Genomic DNA, 22,132 nt, shown 5'->3' on the forward strand with positions numbered 1-22,132 from the left:
AAACACACAGTGCAACTCCCTCAGACCATCCCTATACTTCTCCATCAACATTCTCAGAGCAAAAATTGCATCTGTTGTGCTCTTTCTCGGCATGAAGCCATACTGCTGCTCACAAATTTCCACCACCTTCCTTAACCTAGCTTCCACTACTCTTTCCCACAACTTCATTGTATGGCTCATCAACTTTATCCCCCTATAGTTGCTGCAACTCTGCACGTCACCCTTATTCTTAAAGATCGGCACTAACACACTCCTTCTCCATTCCTCAGGCATCCTCTCACTTTCTAATACCCTGTTGAACAAACTAGTTAAAAATTCCACTGCTGCCTCTCCTAGACACTTCCAGACCTCTACCGGGATGTCGTCAGGACCAACTGCCTTTCCACTTTTCATCCTCTTCAAGGCCTTCCTGACTTCATCCTTTCTAATCTTATCTACTTCCTGTTCCACAGAGTTCACCCCTTCTACTCTTTTTTCCCTCTGATTTTCCTCATTCATCAGCTCCTCAAAGTATTCCTTCCATCTCCTCTGTACACTCTCCTCACTTGTGAGCACCCTTCCATCTCTATCCTTAATAATTCTAACTTGCTGCACATCCTTCCCATCTCGATCCCTCTGTCTAGCTAACCTGTACAAGTCCTTCTCTCCTTCTCTAGTGTCTAACCTAGTGTACAACTCGTCATATGCCTTCTGCTTGGCCTTAGACACCTCCCTCTTCACTCTGCGCTGTAACTCCTTGTATTCCTGTCTATTCTCTTCAGTCCTGTCCATATCCCACTTCTTCTTGGCTAATCTCTTCCTCTGGATACTATTCTGAACTTCCTCATTCCACCACCAAGTCTCCTTATCGTCTTTCCTCCTTCCAGATGACATACCCAGCACCTTTCTCCCTGTCTCCCTGATCACTTCTGCTGTAGTTTCCCAGTCATCCGGCAGCACTACCTGACCACCCAGAGCCTGCCTCAACTTCTGTCTAAATTCCTCACAACATTCCTCCTTTTTCAGCTTCCACCACTTAGTTTTCTTCTCTATCTTTGACCTCTTCCTCTTACAGACCATCAGAGTCATCCTACACACCACCATCCTATGCTGTCTGGCTACACTCTCTCCCACTACCACTTTACAGTCACTAATCTCTTTCAGATTGCCTCTTCTACAAAGGATGTAGTCTACCTGTGTTCTCCTACTTCCACTCTTGTAAGTCACTCTATGTTCCTCCCTCTTCTGAAAATACGTGTTAACCACAGCCATGTCCATCCTCTTAGCAAAGTCTACTACCATCTGTCCTTCAAGGTTCCTTTCCTTAACTCCAAACTTGCCCATCACCTCCTCATCACCTGTGTTCCCCTCACCAACATGTCCATTAAAATCCGCTCCTATCACCACTCTCTCACCCGTGGGAATACTCTCAATCACCTCATCGAATTCACACCAGAATCTCTCTTTCTCCTCTAACTCACAACCTACCTGTGGGGCATAACCACTAACAACATTCAACATCACCCCTTCAATCTCTAACTTCAGACTCATCACCCTGTCTGACACTCTCTTCACCTCCAGAACATTCCTCACAAACTCCTCCTTCAGGACCACACCTACCCCATTTCTCTTACTATCCACACCATAATAAAACAGCTTGAATCCTGCTCCTATACTACGAGCCTTGCTACCCTTCCACTTGGTCTCCTGTACACACAGTATATCCACCTTCCTTCTCTCCATCATATCAGCCAGCTCTCTACCTTTCCCTGTCATAGTACCAACATTCAGAGTCCCTATTCTCAGTCCTACACTCTTACCTTTCCTCTTCTCTCTCTGTCTGTGCACTCTCCTCCCTCCTCTACTCCTTCGACCAACAGTAGCCCAATTTCCACCGGCGCCCTGTAGGTCAACGGCGCCGATGGCGGTCGTTGTTAACCCGGGCCTCGACCGATCCGGTATGAAATTCTTACTGACAACTCGCATGGTTAAATTTGGCAATGTTTTATGCCGGATGCCCTTCCTGACGCAACCCTCTCTATAATAATAATAATAATAATAATAATAATAATAATAATAATAATAATAATTTCTTCTAAATGTCATAATACAGTGTCCTTACCTTGATATGTTAGTGTATGTGCGAAATAAAAAAGAAAGTAAAACCGCCCGTGTATTATACTAATGTAGTAGGGCAGTCTAGGTACCGCCTATTGGCTGCCGCTCCGGGTGTATTTAAGGCGTAGCTTACGTCACCTGGCTACGCATCGTACAATCATCATTGTGTGTGGGTGTGTGCGCGCAGCTCGCGGGAGCCAGGTTATGGTCGCGATTGGTACGACGTTGCTGTTGGGTACAGGCTGTCCTTCCCTCCAGTTTGTGTAAAGCTGTGAGTAACTGAACCCGTGGGTTTAGCGATCTACTTCCGGTGCATCTGCTTGTGAGCCCCTCGTTACTGTGGACTGCAGGGCAAATGCTCCTTATACAGCGTTAACACTGCACTGTTTGTTCTGCTGCTATTTTTATGATTGTGACCCATTTGCATTTGATTATTACTTTCTGGCTTTGTTTGTTTGTTTTTTCACGCTCATGGTGGTGGGTTAGGTGAAGAATGGCTAGTCCGAGTCGTCATTTAAAGCGAGCTGTACCGTTCACGGTGCCTGTTTAGCTCCACCGGCTGTTCTATTGCCACCAGCAGCGTGTTTGTTTTGTTTATCTATTTGGTTGTTGGATCTGCGCTCTTCCTAAGGACGGCGTGGAAGAATCGGGTAATATCTTGTACCTGGGAAGATTTAGTTTTTATTTGTTTTGTTTAATGTTGATTTGAGTCTTTTGGCTGAAAGATCTTTTCAGCTTTAAGTTTTTGTTCTTTGTAACTAGTGTTTTTTTTTTTTTTTTTTTTTTTTTACATTTTAACTAATTTGTGCAATAAAGTATTTTTGTATTTATATCCACGTCTCGTGTTCAGTGGTAACGAACCTGTGTGCTATATTTTTGGGTATAAATTTCCCTGTCTACAGAAACAGGGTGGTGTAGGGTGTAGTCTGCTCTAATTTTTAGTTGTATATTCGTGTCAATTCTTGCCCTCCACCGCCCTGCCACACTAAGTTTAAGCTCAACCCTCTTAACTTCTCCAGTGAGAACACTATTTTAATCCTAACCAAACATAGTCATAGGACAGAGTCCAAGGCCTATTTGGTTAAACACTTTCAGTTTTCAGAAATGAAAACCTTTTAATTAATTTAATGAGAGATACAGTATATTCACTAAAGAAGTAAAATCCCAAACAATAATAAAATAATTTCTTATACACAAAGACATTTTTACAGAGAAAGTGAAATATATTTTTATGCTGGGTTATTCTCCTGCAGTGACTGCATTCATATCAGGTTGTTTAGTCAATATTAACTCAAGTTGAAATCCTTAGGAAGAATACCACCAGTTATTTCATGGCTGTCAGAATATTTTATGGATTTTAATGCACATGTAATGAACCACATTCTAAAGGACAGATAGGATTCATGTGCAAAGAAACTTCATTATAAAATAAAAACTCAGTTGATCAGTGAGGCAGTAAAGTTCAAAATAATATCAGGCATGTAATAACAAAACCAGGGAATAAACAATCAAATGGGGTTCAGGGGGGGGGTATGGGGGGTGCTTTGTTGTGATAATCTTATTGTGACAATCTTAACATCTCTATGTTAATACTGGATAGTGGAATTTACTCCATGATCAATAAAGTTTCTATCCATCGACCTGTCTGTCTATCTATCTATCTATCTATCTATCTATCTATCTACCCCATCACTGGCATACTTCCCCTGCATGCCTCAGCTCTTGGCTTAAACCAGTCATCCCAGGTCCTCTTGCCTCCCACCTGCCCATAAACACACCTACACCAGTGGTCCTAACACAGGTGACTGGTAAATGGGTTACAGTTCATGTCTAGAACTTATGTGGGACCTTCATGCTTCAATGGATTAATCCAGCTTGCCAGTGAATTTCATTAGAACTTGTTTTGCTACCAGCTGTTAAAGGGAGGACTCAGTACAGAGTAAAAGTGAATACTGAAGCAGGGCACATTATCCTATATCCTACACGTATAGCTCAAACATTTTATTTATATATGTTCAAACAGAGCCGATCGGCCCTATACGCTCACTACGCAAGCTGCGTAGGGCCCCACAAATTATGCAAAGGCCCTGCCTCCCCCTGCCTCATTTTACAGTGCGTGTTAATGTTTACTCTGTGTAGACGACAATATGAAGCGGAGCTATCCATCTGGCCACTGCATCTCTTTGCCTGTCTGTCACACAACAATTTATTGCATGAACATTCGCGTGAATAAACGGCCAAAGGCAACGGTGTGTATAAACAGCAGCTCGATAACCGTGCCGCGCGTGAACATGCGTTCATATGCGCGTGCAATCGTGCACCAAATGACACGCACGCTTTCCAGCAGCAACATCTGTGTGGGGACCAGTACAAAAAGTAGCATGATAGCGCTTCTAAATGACAATGTTTATAGTCTCTCAATGAGGTTACAACAACATTAATGCAATATGGAAACCAATGGATTTACATTGGAGTGGGCATAATATGCATAATGTATATTATATAATATATATATATATATATATTTTTTTTTTTGTTATATTTTGTTATTTTCTGCTTATTTAAGATAATGTTAATATTCATTTTAAACACACTTGCTAATATTCAACTCAAAATTCTATTTAAAATATTCCATTCAATAAAGATTTGTTTATACCTCATTCAATTCTGTATTGTTTTACTCTTTGACCGAGCAATGGAGCAAAATTTTTTAAAAGGAGGGAGGTTTGTAGTGGGAGCAGTGGGTCACGGGTCAGGTAGGAGGGCCCCTTAGCAGAATTTTGCTTAGGGCCCCAGGGAAGTCAGGATCGGCTCTGTGTTCGAACACATGCTTTCTTAACAGAACTGCCTTGTTGTTTCACAAAAAATCTCAATTTTATAGCTCATGTTCATTCGAAAAGTAGCTACCGTTATATAAAAGGATTCCATTTTATGTATATTATATAAAAGTGCACACATAAGCATAGATCTTCAGTTCAAGTCATGAAGATTCATCAGTTTGGATCGGGTATCGGTGAGGCGTGACCAATCCAAATCCGATACCCGTGGTCATGGGCGTCAGAACCATTATAAGTGGGTGGAACAGGACCCACCCACTTTTTAAGACCAATAATATTGGCCCCACCCACTTTTACAGTCTCTATTCAGTGCATATGTCTTTTTTTTTACTATTATTTTTATTATTTAGCGCCGCCAGTCGAATCCATTCTGCTTGAGGAATGCCCTAATAAATTAAACTCCATTCCGCGTTTTACCTACAGCATTGACCACGCTCCTGCTTCCTGAAATCCATGGGCTTCGGAACCATTACATGTGGGTGGGACAGGACACGCCCACTTTGACGACCACGCCCGTGGTGGTTTATTATTGAACAGCAAACATCATAGACTATTGCTTAAACTTATAAGCAAAATACACTTATATATTAAATTACATTAATGAAAATAAATATAATAAATTTTATAGGAAATATGTTGCACAACCGCCTGCGACAGACAGACAAGTTTAGCAGGCGTCCTTTCCATTTACCTCAGCGCGTTAAACATGTCGCTCATTTGGGTGTAAGGTTTACTGTTTAATACAGTTTGTGTTGTGTTTCAAGAGTTCTAATTTAAGATTCACTTTAAAATATTGTCTTTTCTTCAGAAAATAATTTAATAATTGCAGTATATATGGTTTAGATTGTTATACCACTAACTGTTAAAAGTACTCTTTGCTACTGCATTAGTACTTTTTTAAAGTTTCTTGTGTTTTCATTTAACATCCAGTAATATGCATTATTGTATTTCTTTGCCAGAAACAAATAAATCTTAATAACTAAACGAGTTGTTTACATTTTTTAGTTTTAAAGGTAGAAAAGAACACAGATATCGGATCGGTATTGGACGATACCGGCAAACGCTGGTATCGGAATCGGATCGGAAGAGAAAATTGGTATCGGTGCATCTCTAACACGCACACAATGTGTTAGGAATGATAAAATAATGACATGGCTTCACATGAAGGAGAGGTGAGGAGGTCTGGGGTGCAGTTGAAGTTCATGCCAAATGTGTTCAGTGGTGTTGAGTCAGTGTCAGGGCTCTGTGCAGGACACTTGCTTAAGTTCTTCCACTCCAACCTTCACCTCCACACCATGTCTTCATGGAGCTCAGGGGCTTTGCTATAGAAGAGTGGAACAGTTTTTTGACTCTAAATTCCTAGTGTAAGGCACTTGTAAATCTACAGCACACAGAGACATTTCATACCACTGTGTGCTTCCAAATTTGTGTCAACAGTTCAAGGTCAGGAGCATGCATACTTTTTGCCATATAGTGTATCTTGAAAACTTAAACTTGGATCTCCTTGGTTAATTTCTTTTGAGTTTGTTACCACAGATAAACTTTTTAATTTTTGTTATAAAATTACAATTTGTGGACATAATGTAGAGTAAAAAAAAAACAAACTCCAAAACCGACAAATGCTTAATATTGTTTATTTCTTTTTTGTATTATGAAGACGATAAAAGATTTTTAATGATTATGAGAAATGATTTCCTAAAACAATAATAGGAATAAAATTTAAAGTATTTCTGTAGCTCATAAGATCATATCTGCATGTCAGATACATAGGAGTTAAGGAAGACCTGAAAGAAAACACACACACACAAAAAGAGTTTTTTGCAAAGAAAGCAGAATATATTTTGATATTTTTATCCATTTTCTTTTACAAAATATAATTTATTTCTGCATTTACATTCATACTTACATGGATGAATGAACTTCTTCATTTGTTTCTGTTAGACGTAACAGGAGCAAGTATTACACTCTTTAGGTAAAGACATACTGTATTATCTTTCTGAATTCAGACGGGAGGTTATTGTAGCGCTCGATTAAAGCAGGGCTAGCAATCAGCAGCAGCACCAAGACAATCAGACCTTCAAACAGATAAAAGTTAAATGACTTTTCAGTTTTAAGTTATTATATATATATATATATATATATATATATATAACAAATGTAACAAAACAAACATACTACACATCACATTTCACTGATCCTGTGCAAAAATCTTTCCAACGTTTCATTCCTTACTTCCATGACTGCATTCATGTTCAAGCTTTTTCACAAAAGACAAATTTAATAAAGTGAAGTCAAAGCTAAGTGAAGTCAAGCTAAATACCCGAAGAAGTGAAAACTTTATTGACCATTAGATAATTTCTGTATTATTCTACCCTTTTCTTTACTGTTGTAATCACTCAGTTGTCACCTGTTGTTGAAATCCTGAAAGCTTCTTTTGAAAGAGATTTATAGAGGGTGTTAGATATTAAATGTCCTTTCTGTAACAAAAAACACATTCACAGAAAGGGTGCTTTAGGTTTTATACTGTGTTTAAGCTCAACCCTCCTAACTTATCCAGTGACAATATTACATTATTACATCCTAACCAGTAAGGACACACAGCAATATATAATAAGATACAAGCACTTTCACTTTCCAGAAATGACGTTAATCTACATTATCTTTTGCTTTCTTTAACAAATTATTCAGTGGTGCTTTCCAGTGTGACATTTATCACACAAGAAACAAGGCACATCCTTGATAGAGTTCAACACCCCCTTTAACTGATTTCAACTTAATGGCAATAATGTGGACAGAGTACTAAATCTCTTCATACAGAGGTAGTAACCAGATCCACTGAAGTCCCACATGGCTTGAACAGAAGTCTACTAACATTTTACTGCTCTGGTTCATAGTTGGAAAACTTAAGTTCCCAATCATGCTTCTTCAAATAATTCTAACAGTTCTAATATGAACAATGAAGTCCAGAAGGCACATGCTGGAATCAGTAGCAGGAACCATAATAAATAGTTCATAGCCTGCTCACATTTTGTGATTTGATGTCAAGATTCTGACCGCTCTTTGGCTCACGGTATCTTCTCAAAGGAGGAACAGAGCACACATAAACAATCACACACGGCTGCAATCAACTCACTTCCTTTGCAACTGCAGCTGAAGTTAATCATACCCACCAAAACAAAAAAAAAAAATAAGACATTATTTGGAGGAAAATTGCTGTAGTATGAGAAGAATTGAACACTTTGGGATATTTGGGTGTCACACCCAGAAGGAGGAAGACAGACCCATATGCAGGATAGCTTCAAATTAATGGGGTTTTATAAATAATAAGACATAAATAGACAGTTAAATAGAGACAAGGTAATTACAATGGGAAACAGGTGTGTGGAAGCAGGCAGGAAGAGACAAGGGGCGGGGCAGGCAGGAAGAGACAAGGGGCGGGGCAGACACTTGACGAAGAACATAAACAAATGCACGTGGCCAGAGTCCTAACACCTACATTCTACCCTGCAGCCTAATTCACTTACAATCAGTCCTAAATATTTCCTGAGTTCAGAATTAGCGCATCCCAATCACAGCATGTTGAAATGAATATCCCAAAGCTCCCCAGATGCCCAATAGATTTTCACACTGCAGATCTGTTTACAGCTAATATCTGCCACAACTCCGTGGGCGAGGGACAGGCGAGTTTAATGACTATTTGCTTCACGCTTGTCATACGCATGCTAGAGAGACATGAATGAATTGTAGTAGAAATAAATCAAGAAAATGATAAATTAAATTATATAAGAAATCATGAATGAAGAAAAGCTGAAACGCAAAGAGGAGTTTGTTCACTAGGCAACATTTTATTCTACATGAAGTGACTATCTATTCAAATTCAAATTGTTTGGTCACATACACAACCACACACAGTATATCACGGGGAGGAGGAAGACAGACCCATACGCAGGATAGCTTCAAATACGTAGGGTTTAATAACTAATAAATACAAAACAGGGAAAAAGACAAAAACTAAACAATACAAAGGACGAGAAAACAATGACGTTTTACTGACATTACACAGATGATGCATAGACAATGATTAAATAGACATAATTAACAATGGGAAACAGGTGTGTGGAGACGGGGAGGAGTAAACAAATGCGAGGCACATGGCCAAAAGTCCGGGCTGAGTCCTGAAAGTCCTCCCCCCTCATGCCTAAACTATAGGTTGTTCATTGTAGGAAAAGGGTTTAAACCCTAACACTTCCAAGCTGCCACTGTTAGGTCCTTGAGCAAGGCCCTAACACTCCCTGCTACACCAAACCACCAAAGTTGGGATATGTGAAGAAAGAATTTCTCTGTGCTGTAATTTATATGCGACAAAGTAAAGGCTTTTTCTTCTTGTGGCAATTAGCTGACACACTTACCCAGAGCAACAATTGATCTCATATTTTTATATACGTGAGCAATTGTTTAAGAGTCTTGCACAGAGGACCAGCAGTGGACACTTGGTGGAGCTGGTATTTGAACTCTCATCCTTCCAATCAGCAGGCCAACATCTTAACCCTCTGGAGTCCATTAACGTGGATACACGTTAGTGAAAAATGAAACATTTTAAATCACTTGAATAAGGCCATAAAACACATACAGAACATCGGTTCACAGGACTTTTGAGAAATGGATCTTGTCGCCTAGAGCTTTTGCTTCAAAATGATCTAAAAATCATCTTGTTTACTCGCTCACAGAAAACAATATATTGATTTAAATTTTCTAAGACGCTTTTTGTTTGTAAAGGGCATATGCGAGTGAGTTGTAAAGGGCATATGCGTCAACTATCATGAATATTAGTGTGATTCACACCTGAGAAGACAAAGGCCCGCATAATGAGCTGCATAATGAGCCTTTCAGGTAAGTGTGTGACTGAGAGAGGAGTTACAAGAAAGAATGTGAGGACAAAATAAATGTGTATTTTTTTGTTTGTAGTTTATTTAGAATATTTAACTATCACACAAAATCACTTTAGAAGTTAGTAATAACACAGAAGACACAATCAGGGCAAAACCCACTAACCTACTCTGTCACATATTACCCGGAATTGAACAATTATACATCTTTGTGCCACTCTAGGAAACAGTTCCTTTTCAGCTGAACACACAAGTGAACATCATTTGTTCAACATTTTTGAACAACATTTTTTATTTATTTGTTTTATTCAGTTTCATTTCTCAGGGCCGTGTACGTGATTACCTGAATCTCCTCTGTTCATTTCCATATCACTGAGCCAGTTGCAGTGATGATAGACATCAAGCAAATGTTTCATAGTTTCTTTGTGAGAGAGGTTCATTGTGACTACCTCTGTTTCTTGTGGTTTCATAACCACCAACTTGACGGTGAGGTCATGGAGTATCGCATGAGAGTTCACGTATTTGGTAATTGCCCCTCACCCGCTGTGGCCATTTATGGTCTGAAGAGGACAGCTATGGAAGGCGAAAGTGAGTTTGGAACAGAAGTGAGGAAATTAGTAGACAGACACTTTTATGTAGATGACGGCCTCAACTCATTTCTCATAGTAGAGGAAGCTGTCAGTGTGCTGAAAGCAGCTCAAGAGATGTTGGCCCAATGCAATCTTAAGTTGCATAAAATTGCATCCAATAAATTAGAGGTTATGAAAGCCTTCCCTGCTGTTGATCTAGCCAAGGACTTACAGGACCTTTATGTTGGTCAAAACCTTTCTTTTGTGCAACAAAGTCTAGGCCTCAAATGGGACCTTGTTGCAGATACACTCACTTTTCAAGTGGCTAATGTTGAAAAACCATATACTTGACGTGGTGTGTTATCGGCTATCAATAGCCTGTTCGACCAGCTTGGGTTTGCTGCTCCTGTGAGTGTTCAAGGTCGAAAAATTCTAAGAGATCTGACCCGTGATGTCTGTGATTGGGATGCACCACTCCCTGAACACAAGTTCCAGGAATGGCATAAATGGTGCATTTCATTACAAGATCTGTAAGAAGATTCCAAGAATGTACACATCAATTCCTCATTCACAAGCTCAGGAATTTTTCATATTCTGTGACGCATCAACAAAAGCTATCACCGCTGTTGCCTATTTAAAGGTTACAAATGTTCAAGGACAGGCTGAGCTTGGGTTGATCTATGGCAGGGGTCGGCAACCCGCGGCTCCGGAGCCGCAAGTGACTCTTTCATCCCTCTGCTGCGGCTCCCTGAAGATTTCTAAAGTAAATATTTACTCACTCACTCTCACTATAGTAATAATAAGCGCTGGGCAGTCATCTTCACGTGTATGAGTACACGAGCCATTCACATTGAAATTGCTGAATCACTGGATGCATCTAGCTTTATCAATGCCCTTAGATGATTCTTCGCAATCAGAGGACCTGTGAAACAACTGAGGTTTGATTGTGGGACAAATTTCATAGGGGCCAGAAAAGAATTACAGGCTGGTTACGGATCTGCAAAACTTACTCATGAAGTTTTAACAACATTTATGGCCGAAGTTACTGCAGTAGTAAACTCAAGACCATTAAATTCTGTGTCCTCAAATCCAGAGCAACCTCTTATTCTCACTCCTGCTATGCTCCTTACGCAAAAGATTGGAGTACATACTGTACCTCCAGGGCAGTTTGACGAACGTGACCTCTATAAACGGCAGTGGCGACAAGTCCAGCAGAGGAGAAAACAAATGTGCAAGAGGGAGATTGTTTTGCTAAAGGACATTCAAGCCAAAATACACGATTGTGTCACTTTTCCTAGTGATGATAGGAAAGTAAGAAAGGTAGAAGTGAAAATTGTCAGAGAAGGTGGCTCTAAACTATTCCTGAGACCAATATCCGAAATTATTCTCCTTTAGACTAAATATGGTAAAGGACTTTGTGCTTAGTTTGTAGGATGGGCATTAAATATTTATTTTGCATGCAAGGGTTGACATCTTAAAGATGCCAGGTGGGGAGTGTGCTGTTTTCAGCCTTCAGTTTCGTAGTTTATAGACCCCTAGTGGTGACCTGTATACATTTAAGCAGAGCACGTGCTGTTCAGCCATTCTGTTGTGAGCTATTTGAGAGTGCACACTGATGATACCAATCTCCATTCACACTTCATTTATTCTTGGAAAAAGCATTGTCTGTAAGAGTTTTCTAAGGGGGTTTTTACACCTGGTCACTTCACACGTTTTCTGTGATCAGATAGCTATCCGATTGTAAAAAGACCAGGGGACTCATTTATAAAGCGTGCGCACAAAACGGGGCTGGAAACGTGCGTACGCCAGTTTTCACGCAAAGGTTGTGATCTATAAAAAACCAACTTGACAGGAAAATGTGCGCACCTTTAAGCAAACTTTGAGACGTGCGTACGCACATTTTGGAGACAAAGGGAATTGGCGACACAGATGGTGAGGTCGTGAACTGAAGTCAGATTCTAGAAAATACATGTGAGAAGAACGATTATAAGAATTAATGACATTTAATTTTCACCCCATTTCATACGTTATATCCACATTATCATGAGGATTAAATCCAACAGTGTTATTTGTGTTTATTTATTTGTTTTAGGCTATATACATCTAGTAAAATCCAAACGTAATTCAAAATGTATTAAATATAAAATAATAATAACTAGATTTGTAAAGTTCATCGAGACAAACTTTGATGTTGGCTTTGACGGTGCAAGTATTCGCAAAGGCCAGTGCTTTTTGGAGGCGAGTGGACATAAGGGTTAGTGTTACTTTTGGAGGCAAGTGGACAGAAAGATTGTGAAAGCTACTGGACCGCTAGGGTGCCAATACTTTTGGAGCGGACATGAGCATGTGACGTGATCCGAATACCCATGAGGTGTTTTGATATGTCACATGTCCATGTTGTGCTAATTTTTGATTTCGCTTATTTTGGGGGCGGGGCTACACGTGACGTCACGTGACGTGACCAAAATACACGTGAGGCAGTTCCCCTCATTGTGCCGAGTGTTTTGATATGTCACATGTCCATATTGTGCAAATTTTGGATTTTCATGTGACATCACGTGACGTGACCAAAATACACGTGGGGCAGTTCCCCTCATTGTGCTGAGTGTTTTGATATGTCACATGTCCATGTTGTGCTAATTTTTTATTTTCACGTGATGACACGTGACGACACGTGACGTGACGTGACCATAACACACGTGAGGCACTTCCCCTCATTGGGCTGAGTGTTTTGATATAAGACATGTCCATGTTGTGCTAATTTTTGATTTCGCTTATTTTGGGGGCGGGGCTACACGTGACGTCACGTGACATGACCAAAATACACGTGGGGCAGTTCCCCTCATTGTGCTGAGTGTTTTGAAATGTCACATGTCCATGTTGTGCAAATTTTTTATTTCGCTTATTTTGGGGGCGGGGCTATACACGTGACGTCACGTGACGTGACCAAAATACACGTGAGGCACTTCCCCTCATTGGGCTGAGTGTTTTGATATATGACATGTCCATATTGTGCTCATTTTTGAGATTATGCTTATTCTGGGGGCGGGGCTACACGTGACGTCACGTGACGTCACGTGATGTCACCAGTATACCCGGTGGGGTGCCAATACTTTTGGCAAAAAAGTGGCTACTGAGGGTTTGGACATTTCATGTCAATACTGCAGTCATTATGGGATTCTACTTATTATTATACTGCATAGAACACAGGAGAGAAGCCGTGCCTGAGCTTTGCGCACGCTGCGTGTGTGAGAGCTTAGAGGAATTTTAGGAATTCCCCATTCAATTCTATGTGACGTTCCATCGTCGACTACGGGAAAACCGAAAGTTCCATCGGAACGCCGAAACAAAAACTTCGTCCGGAGTAACGTCCTAAAGAACCTGTCCGAGTTTGGTGTAAATCGCTCGAAAACTTGCCGAGTTATAAACCTCCAAAGTTTATAATGGAAGTGGATACGAAAAAGGCCATTTTGAGCTTCCGTACCGGGAATGCCGGAATTCCGATCGCTTAGAAAAGTGATAGCAACAAACTTCAGACCAGGGTCTAAGACATATCCGAATTTGGTGCATGTGGCTCGAAAGCCCTAGGAGGAGTTACTCTTGATAAATTTTTGTCTAAGAATAATAATAATAACTAGAACGGTACATTTCCTGAAGAAAATGTGAATGGTGTGAATGGTGCTTGCACGTGGCAAGTTCCCCTCATCGTGCCGAGTGTTTTGATATATGACATGTCTATGTTGTGCTAACTTTTTGATTTCGCTTATTTTGGGGGCGGGGCTACACGTGACGTCACGTGACGTTACCAAAACACGCGTGAGGCAGTTCCCCTCATCGGGCTGAGTGTTTTGATATATGACACATCCATGTTGTGCAAAATTTCTGATTTCGCTTATTTTGGGGGCGGGGCGCCAATACTTTTGGACAAAAGTGACTACTAAGTGTTTTGACATTTCATGTAAAAACTGCAGTCATTATGGAATTCTACTTATTATTATACTGCATAGAACAGTATTTTGGGGGCGGGGCTACACGTGACGTCACATGAATACCCGGTGGGGTGCCAATACTTTTGGACAAAAGTGTATTGACTGGGGGCCAATACTTGTGGAATCGTTGGATTGATAGTGTGGAGTTGATAGTTACATCTATTGAGAGTGTGCTTTACATCTACAGAGAGAACAAAAGAATTTTAAGAATTCCCCATTCAAGTCTATGGGAAAAAAAAAACACTTTGAGCTTCCGTACCGGGCATTCCGGAATTCCGATCGCTTATAAAAGTCATAGCACACCTGTCCTCAACGAGCTGGTCGATTTGACACCTCATTCATGGGTCTAGGACAAAAGCTGCGGGACAAGTTACGCGCCGAAAAAGTGTCCGGAAGAATAATAATAATAATAATAAGTATGCAGAATAACAATAATGATGCTTTTCAAGCACCATTAACTAGAACGGTACATTTCCTGAAGAAAATGTGAATGGTGCTTGCACGTGGCAAGTTCCCCTCATCGGGCTGAGTGTTTTGATACATGACATGTCTATGTTGTGCTAACTTTTTGATTTCACTTACTTTGGGGGCGGGGCTACACGTGACGTCACGTGACGTGACCAAAACACACGTGAGGCACTTCCCCTCATTGGGCTGAGTGTTTTGATATATGACACGTCCATGTTGTGAAAAATTTATGATTTCGCTTATTTGGGGGGCGGGGCTACACGTGACGTCACGTGACGTGACCAAAACACACGTGAGGCACTTCCCCTCATTGGGCTGAGTGTTTTGATATATGACACGTCCATGTTGTGAAAAATTTATGATTTCGCTTATTTGGGGGGCGGGGCTACACGTGACGTCACGTGACGTGACCAAAACACACGTGAGGCACTTCCCCTCATCGGGCTGAGTGTTTTGATATATGACATGTCCATGTTGTGCAAAATTTTTGATTTTGCTTATTTTGGGGGCGGGGCTACACGTGACGTCACGTGAATACCCGGTGGGGCGCCAATACTTTTGGACAAAAGTGACTACTAAGTGTTTTGACATTTCATGTCAAAACTGCAGTCATTATGGAATTCTACTTATTATTATACTGCATAAAAAAGTATTTTGGGGGCGGGGCTACACGTGAATCCCCGGTGGGGTGCCAATACTTTTGGACAAAAGTGTATTGACTGGGGGCCAATACTTGTGGAAACATTGGATTGATAGTGTGGAGTTGATAGTTACATCTATTGAGAGTGTGCTTTACATCTACAGAGAGAACAAAAGAATTTTAAGAATTCCCCATTCAAGTCTATGGGAAAAAAAAACACTTTGAGCTTCCGTACCGGGAATTCCGGAATTCCGATCGCTTATAAAAGTCATAGCACACCTGTCCTCAACGAGCCGGTCGATTTGACACCTCATTCATGGGTCTAGGACAAAAGCTGCGGGACAAGTTACGCGCCGAAAAAGTGTCCGGAATAATAATAATAATAATAATAAGTATGCAGAATAACAATAATGATGCTTTTCAAGCACCATTAATAAGCTTATAAAGGAAAACAGAATGTTGGCTTCTACAAAGCCAACATAATAATAATCAGCGCTACTCCAGGGTGTATCCTGCCTTGATGCCCAATGACGCCTGAGGATAGACACAGGCTCCCCGTTACCCGAGTAGTTCAGATAAGCGGTAGAAGATGAATGAATAATCAGCGCTGCCTTACAGTCACATTGTCCACAACGGGAGCGCAGGAGGAGATGGCGCGACTACATGTGATACAAAATAGCATGAAATACCCTTTTATTAGAGAACTGCAGAACACAGTGTAAAAACGAAATATTTTCCTTAATGTACATATCGCTATCATAAAATGTCAAAGTCTGCAAATACAGTCATGAAGCACAATCACTACTCATCATCGGTCCTAACTATTACGGTGTTCATTACAAAACCGTCATGAAGAAGTATGTGTTCACTATAACATTTTCGGCTTAAATTTTCGCCCACAAATTAATTCTGTGATTTTGTCAAGGTGGTAACGATCAGTCTAATTGCTAGAAACATATAAATCCTCCGGTGACCCGGGTATGTAATGCTTCATGATGGCACTGCTGGCACTGTTGGAGGATTACGCTAATGGCAGAATAAGGAGAGAACGAGTTTTCAGGGACCATGATGATATCCTGGCCCATTATGATGACTGGCTAATAAGCCGATTTAGATTCCCTAGAGCTGTGCTCTTAGATCTATGTGTTGAATTGGGTCCAGTATTAGAGAGAGCAACTATCCCAGGCGTCATCGGGCATCAAGGCAGGCACTCTCATTCACTCACACACTCACACACTACGGACAATTTTCCAGAGATGCCAATCAACCTACCATGCATGTCTTTTGACCGGGGGAGGAAACCAGAGTACCCGGAGGAAAGTGTGGAGAACATGCAAACTCCACACACACAAGGCGGAGGCGGGAATCGAACCCCGACCCTGGAGGTGTGAGGTATATTATTTTCAGTTCTTTTACTGTTTCCTACAGTCTCTAGTAGGCTGGAATTTATTTGATCATGTACAGGAAATTATTTAAGACAAAACTCTACAATACAATAGCAAACGTCCTCCAGCGACAGGTCAATCTGACCAAAACTGCTGATACTGAACTAGATTTCCATATTAGACTTTCTGTCCTCAAACTTAACTTTAAATAGAATCAGCACATGCAAATGAAATGAACACCCATGACATGATTTTAGATATTCTTTAGCACCTGAAACATCAGTGTACATGAATTATATTTTTATTTAGATTAAAAAACAGAATGAAGGAGTTATTAAGAGTTCATGTGTTAGGAGATTTCTTTACAGAAAAAGATTCAAATAGATCCAAATTAGAAAGCTAGAAGTGTTAATCATCCACAAAGCACCAGAGGAGAGCGTAGATGAGGACCGGTTACTTTTAAAGCACCAACAAATAATATTTAAAATTTATAATTAACATCAATCTCTAGATTTAAGTCACATGTTGAACTCTGGTGTGATTTATCACTTTAACTATATCTGCTTTTGTTAAGGTTAAAGGTTAAAATTAGCATCTGTATAGCAGTTTTTTGGGGATTTATCTCAGCACGAAAGATTCTGGATATTTCTTCACACTGTCGGACCTCGGCTGACTGTGTGACACCATTTGTTTATGGTCTCATCTATGACCTCGTCTAGGACACAGATATCCTTTGATATACTTTTGATCTGTTTTTTAGGTAAACGTACTGAATCCAGACACGTCGTAATGAACTCGTCAAATCATCAGTAAATGTTTTAACCACCACATCTGATTCTGCTGATGTCTTTTGTTTATCAATAGATAACACAGAATACTAGACCTTTCTCCTGTTTAAACACTCTGTTGTTCTCCATAAACCTTAAAGAGTTTTACTATTTAATACTGTGTGGTCTTTTGCCACCTTCTTCCCTGATATAAGCTCAGAGGTAGAGGAAGCAGCGTGACTCTAATGCAAAGCATTTAGATACTTTACATATTTAATAGCCAGATGTTGTCTGTTACTCCTTTGGAAATCATCCATATCAGTGGCTTTAAAACCCCATTTTATTATTAAAACTGTAAAAACTAAAATATTAAATTAGAGGAAACTGTGTTAAATGTACCGGTAGACCTGGTACGATCTACAGCGTCTACCTCCTGAATTTATCTTATTGTGTTTAGATTGGGTTTGAGGTTTTATTAGGAATAGTAGCACAATGTAGTGCAATGTTAATTATTAGATTTCTTTTCCTTCTTTCTATGTTAATTATTAGATTTGTTCATTTGTCTGCTGTTAGAAGAAGTAAAGAGGATAAAAGAGGATTATTTTTAAAAAGTATAAGTAATTTCAATTCAATTCAAGTTTATTTGTATAGCGCTTTTTACAATGGACATTGTCTCAAAGCAGCTTTACAGAACATAAACATAGAACAGAAGATAAACATAAGGAGTAATATAAAGAATTAATATAATAAAAATTCGAAATATATATAGTTCACAGTGTGTATGTATGTATATGTATTTATCCCAATGAGCAAGTCTGAGGTGACTCAGGCAGCAGTGGCAAGGAAAAACTCCCTTAGATTGGTAAAGGAAGAAACCTTGAGAGGAACCAGACTCAAAGGGGAACCTCATCCTCATCTGGGTGACACTAGATGGTGTGATTACAAATATACAGTCAGTAAATACAGTAATTGTTTTGGTCTTGCACTAATTCAAACTGTAGATTAAATTTTAACATAATTTGTTTAGAACATGGATGTATTGTGCTTATTAAAGCCCATAATGGATGTGGTAATGTTACATCACTTTTTTAACCCTTGTATGTTGTTCGTATTTTTGTTACTCAGCCAGTGTTCGTGGGTCTGCTGGACCCGCTGTATTTTTAGGTTTTTAATTCAACACAATCAAAAATTTTATGTTAAAATATTCTACAGATGTTTACTTCATCTCAATTACAAGCAGTATAAACAGCATGTATGGTTAATATTCGCCCTTTACCTTTATTACATCACATTTTTTAATTAAAGTGCTACTCGTTTTTTGTTGTTTTTTACAAAATGTAATAAAAAAAAGCAAATCAAATTTAATCAAGTTATGAGTGGGGAAAAAAATCAACAAATTTACAAGGAAGCAAAGTTTTTCAAAGCTATTGGTATTTATGAATATGGGTCCCACAGACCTGAACAACATACAAGGGTTAAATGACCATTAAAAATGAATATACAGGACTCACTTCACTGTCTGTTGTGTTGTAGTTCCACATTTTGACCAGCAGATGGAAGTACATGAATTAGGAAATACATAAATCCACTTACTGAACAAGAAATAGGGTTCACACTTAGAATAGATTGAACGTATGATTGTCTAAATCTTAATAACTCCTCATTTAAAGGACTTATCCACCTAATTTCTTCGATTCACACAGTTTGCAGGTTCTCCCTGTGCTTTGTTGTTTCCTGAAGGTTCTCCAGTTTCCTCCTGCACACGTTATAGACTGTTTGGTGTCTCTAAATTGTCCATAATATTCGTAGCTTATAGACCTCAAACAATGCTGGAACAGAAACATACGAGCAAAGCAGAGCCAGAATATACAGTAGGTCTCCAACTAAAAAACATAATAATAATATTTCAGAGACCCACTACTACTATTACTGATCCTCTGAACCCTAAGAGAAACTCTACATCATACATTAAAGACAGTTTATAAAGGTTATCGCTATAGAACAAAAATTCTATGTGCTCTCAACATCCACTTTATTAGGAACATCAGTAACTCGCTCATTTATGTAGATATCTAATCATGTGTCAGCAGAACAATACACACAATCAGGGGATTTTCACACACACTGCTGTCTCTAGAGTTTACACAAATAACCCAAATTGGACTGCAGGTTATTTCATGGATATTAGAGTTTCCTACAGGTTTTAAATCCACACTCAGGAGGACAGAAAAGTCAAACGAATATCAGGCATATAGAAGCAGAACCAAGTAAAAATCCAGAAAGTAGTTTGTGTCAGGATTATGAACTTGTTTGGCCACTAGACTTAGACTTTAATTAATCAGTTGTCATTATTCTCACCTGTGCACGGTTTCCTGTAATGAAGTAGATTTGTTTTCCCTGATTGTTTGTTCAGTGTTTGATGTTTTGTCCCCAGCTTCTCTTGTTGCCCCTGTAAACACCACCACCCTTCTAAATTTCTGCCATAATTCTTTCATGTTATGTTCCTGATATCAACTTTTTTTATCTTATTGTTTTATCATCTTTGTTCTGTTTCTTAAAGCTTGTTTTCTTTTTATCCTGTGCTGTTTTTTTAAGCCATTTTTCTCTTTTGGGTGACATTTGTATGGACTCTGGGCCTAGATTGTGTTCCTTTGCATTTAATTTGTTTGACACTTTCTCTAATCTACAGTTTTGGCTTCACTTCAGCTTGTTTTCTTCTGAATTCAGCTTTTGAGAACTTATTATAAAGTGCTTTTCTTCAGGGATTTTCTTTTTTTATTTTTTTGTAAATGTAGGATTAAACATGAAGACAACCTGAAATCCAAACTGAGCTTTTAATTTTTACCTCTATGTTTTCTGCATGTTTTACATCACCATGAATATAAAGATGAGGGACATTAATAATAATATAATATAATAATAAGTCATGCCTTTTATGTAATTATTTTGTCTGTGATATTCATTATATAATTTTATTTATGTAGCTTACATAACAATTTGTACATAAAGATATAAATGAATTTAAAAGCAGTTTGTGATCTCCATTTCTCTGGCCTTTTGTCTAAACAAACAACATGCGTGTGCACACACACACACACACACACACACACACAAATGAAAATGAGATTGACAAACACTGCATGTGAGATTTACAGGTATTTAATTAATATTTTGTAAATGATTATTACTTACAGCCTTTATACTAAAATTAACATTATAGTTTTAGCAAAAATAGTATAGGTATATCGGCTTCTTTTTCTTTATCTTATGGGGAGATGTTTGTCTCTGGTACAAACACTACAGTGAACAGAGATTACGCCTGAAGTTGTATAAAGTTTTAGAGTAATTTTGGTGCAAGTGCCATGTCTATTGTCTTGAAAATCTTTTGAAGAAGATCGATAATCTCGTTCACTAATTTGACACTACTCAAAACCCTGTTCAGCAGGGCTTCCGGAGTAGGCCAGACCCAGTCATTGAGCAGTGCATTGACACCAGTGTAGAGTTTCTCTTTAATTTCAGCTGCAAGTTTCTTGATAGCTTGGATTACAGGCACCTCGTTCATCTAAGTTACTACACCTCCTACAACAGCACCTGACAACATCATATTTTGATAAAATTAATTCTGAGAAATGTATTTTATATGCAAAAGCAGAAATTTACAATTTTGTTTTCCTGTCATTCTGTATGTGTGGCATACCTGCTGCCAATCCAACTGGGCCAAATGCCATTCCCAAGCCACCAGTGACCAGTGCGATGCCCACACCTCTCATCGGGGTCATTTGTGTTACATGCAAATTTTGATCTTTTGCCACAGCTTCTAACATTAAGTTCATTTCATTCTCCTGGTTTGTTGCCATTGTCCTGCCTCAACAAAGGGAAAATAAATAAAATAAGTTAATAATACCATTATTAATAATAATAATAATAATAATTATAATAATATTTTATATTGTTTATAAACATAAGCGCTTAAACACAACTTAAATAAATAATCATACTTTAAATAATAATCATACTTTAAATAATAATCACACCAGCATGTAATTTTGTGAATATAATACAATAGTATAATTTTATATGCAGAATTATTCACACGTATGTAATTTATAAATAATGTATTTATGTAAAATTAATATACAGTAAAGCTTCCTGAGAAACTGTAATAATAATAATAATAATAATAATAATAATAATAATAATAATAATGATAATAATAATAATAATAATTTCTTCTGAGTATCATAATACAGTGTCCTTACCTTGCAAAAGCGATGTCTTAGTGTATGTGCGAAATAAAAAAGAAAGTAAAACTGCCCCTGTATTATACTAAGTTCAACCCTCTTAACTTCTCCAATGACAACATGATATTTTAATCCTAGCCAAACAAATGAAGTCTTACATAGTCCAAGGCCTAATTGGTTAAAAAACACTTTAACTACATTAGATTTTGATTAACAAATTATTCAGTGGTGTTTTTAAAGCATGATGTGTCTC

General features: G+C 38.8%; 1 long non-coding RNA gene across 1 annotated transcript; it reads right to left on the bottom strand.

Annotated features, from left to right (window-relative positions):
- Nucleotides 1-20,781: 20,781 nt before the first annotated feature.
- On the bottom strand, nt 20,782-21,518 carry LOC132852686 (uncharacterized). The gene is made up of 2 exons (XR_009649127.1): nt 21,336-21,518; nt 20,782-21,229 (listed from the first exon to the last, which is right to left on the bottom strand). It is a non-coding gene; the product is annotated as an uncharacterized LOC132852686 (long non-coding RNA).
- Nucleotides 21,519-22,132: the final 614 nt, after the last annotated feature.

This window comes from Tachysurus vachellii, chromosome 10 (genome assembly GCF_030014155.1).
Source record: "Tachysurus vachellii isolate PV-2020 chromosome 10, HZAU_Pvac_v1, whole genome shotgun sequence".
Classification (NCBI taxonomy): domain Eukaryota; kingdom Metazoa; phylum Chordata; class Actinopteri; order Siluriformes; family Bagridae; genus Tachysurus; species Tachysurus vachellii.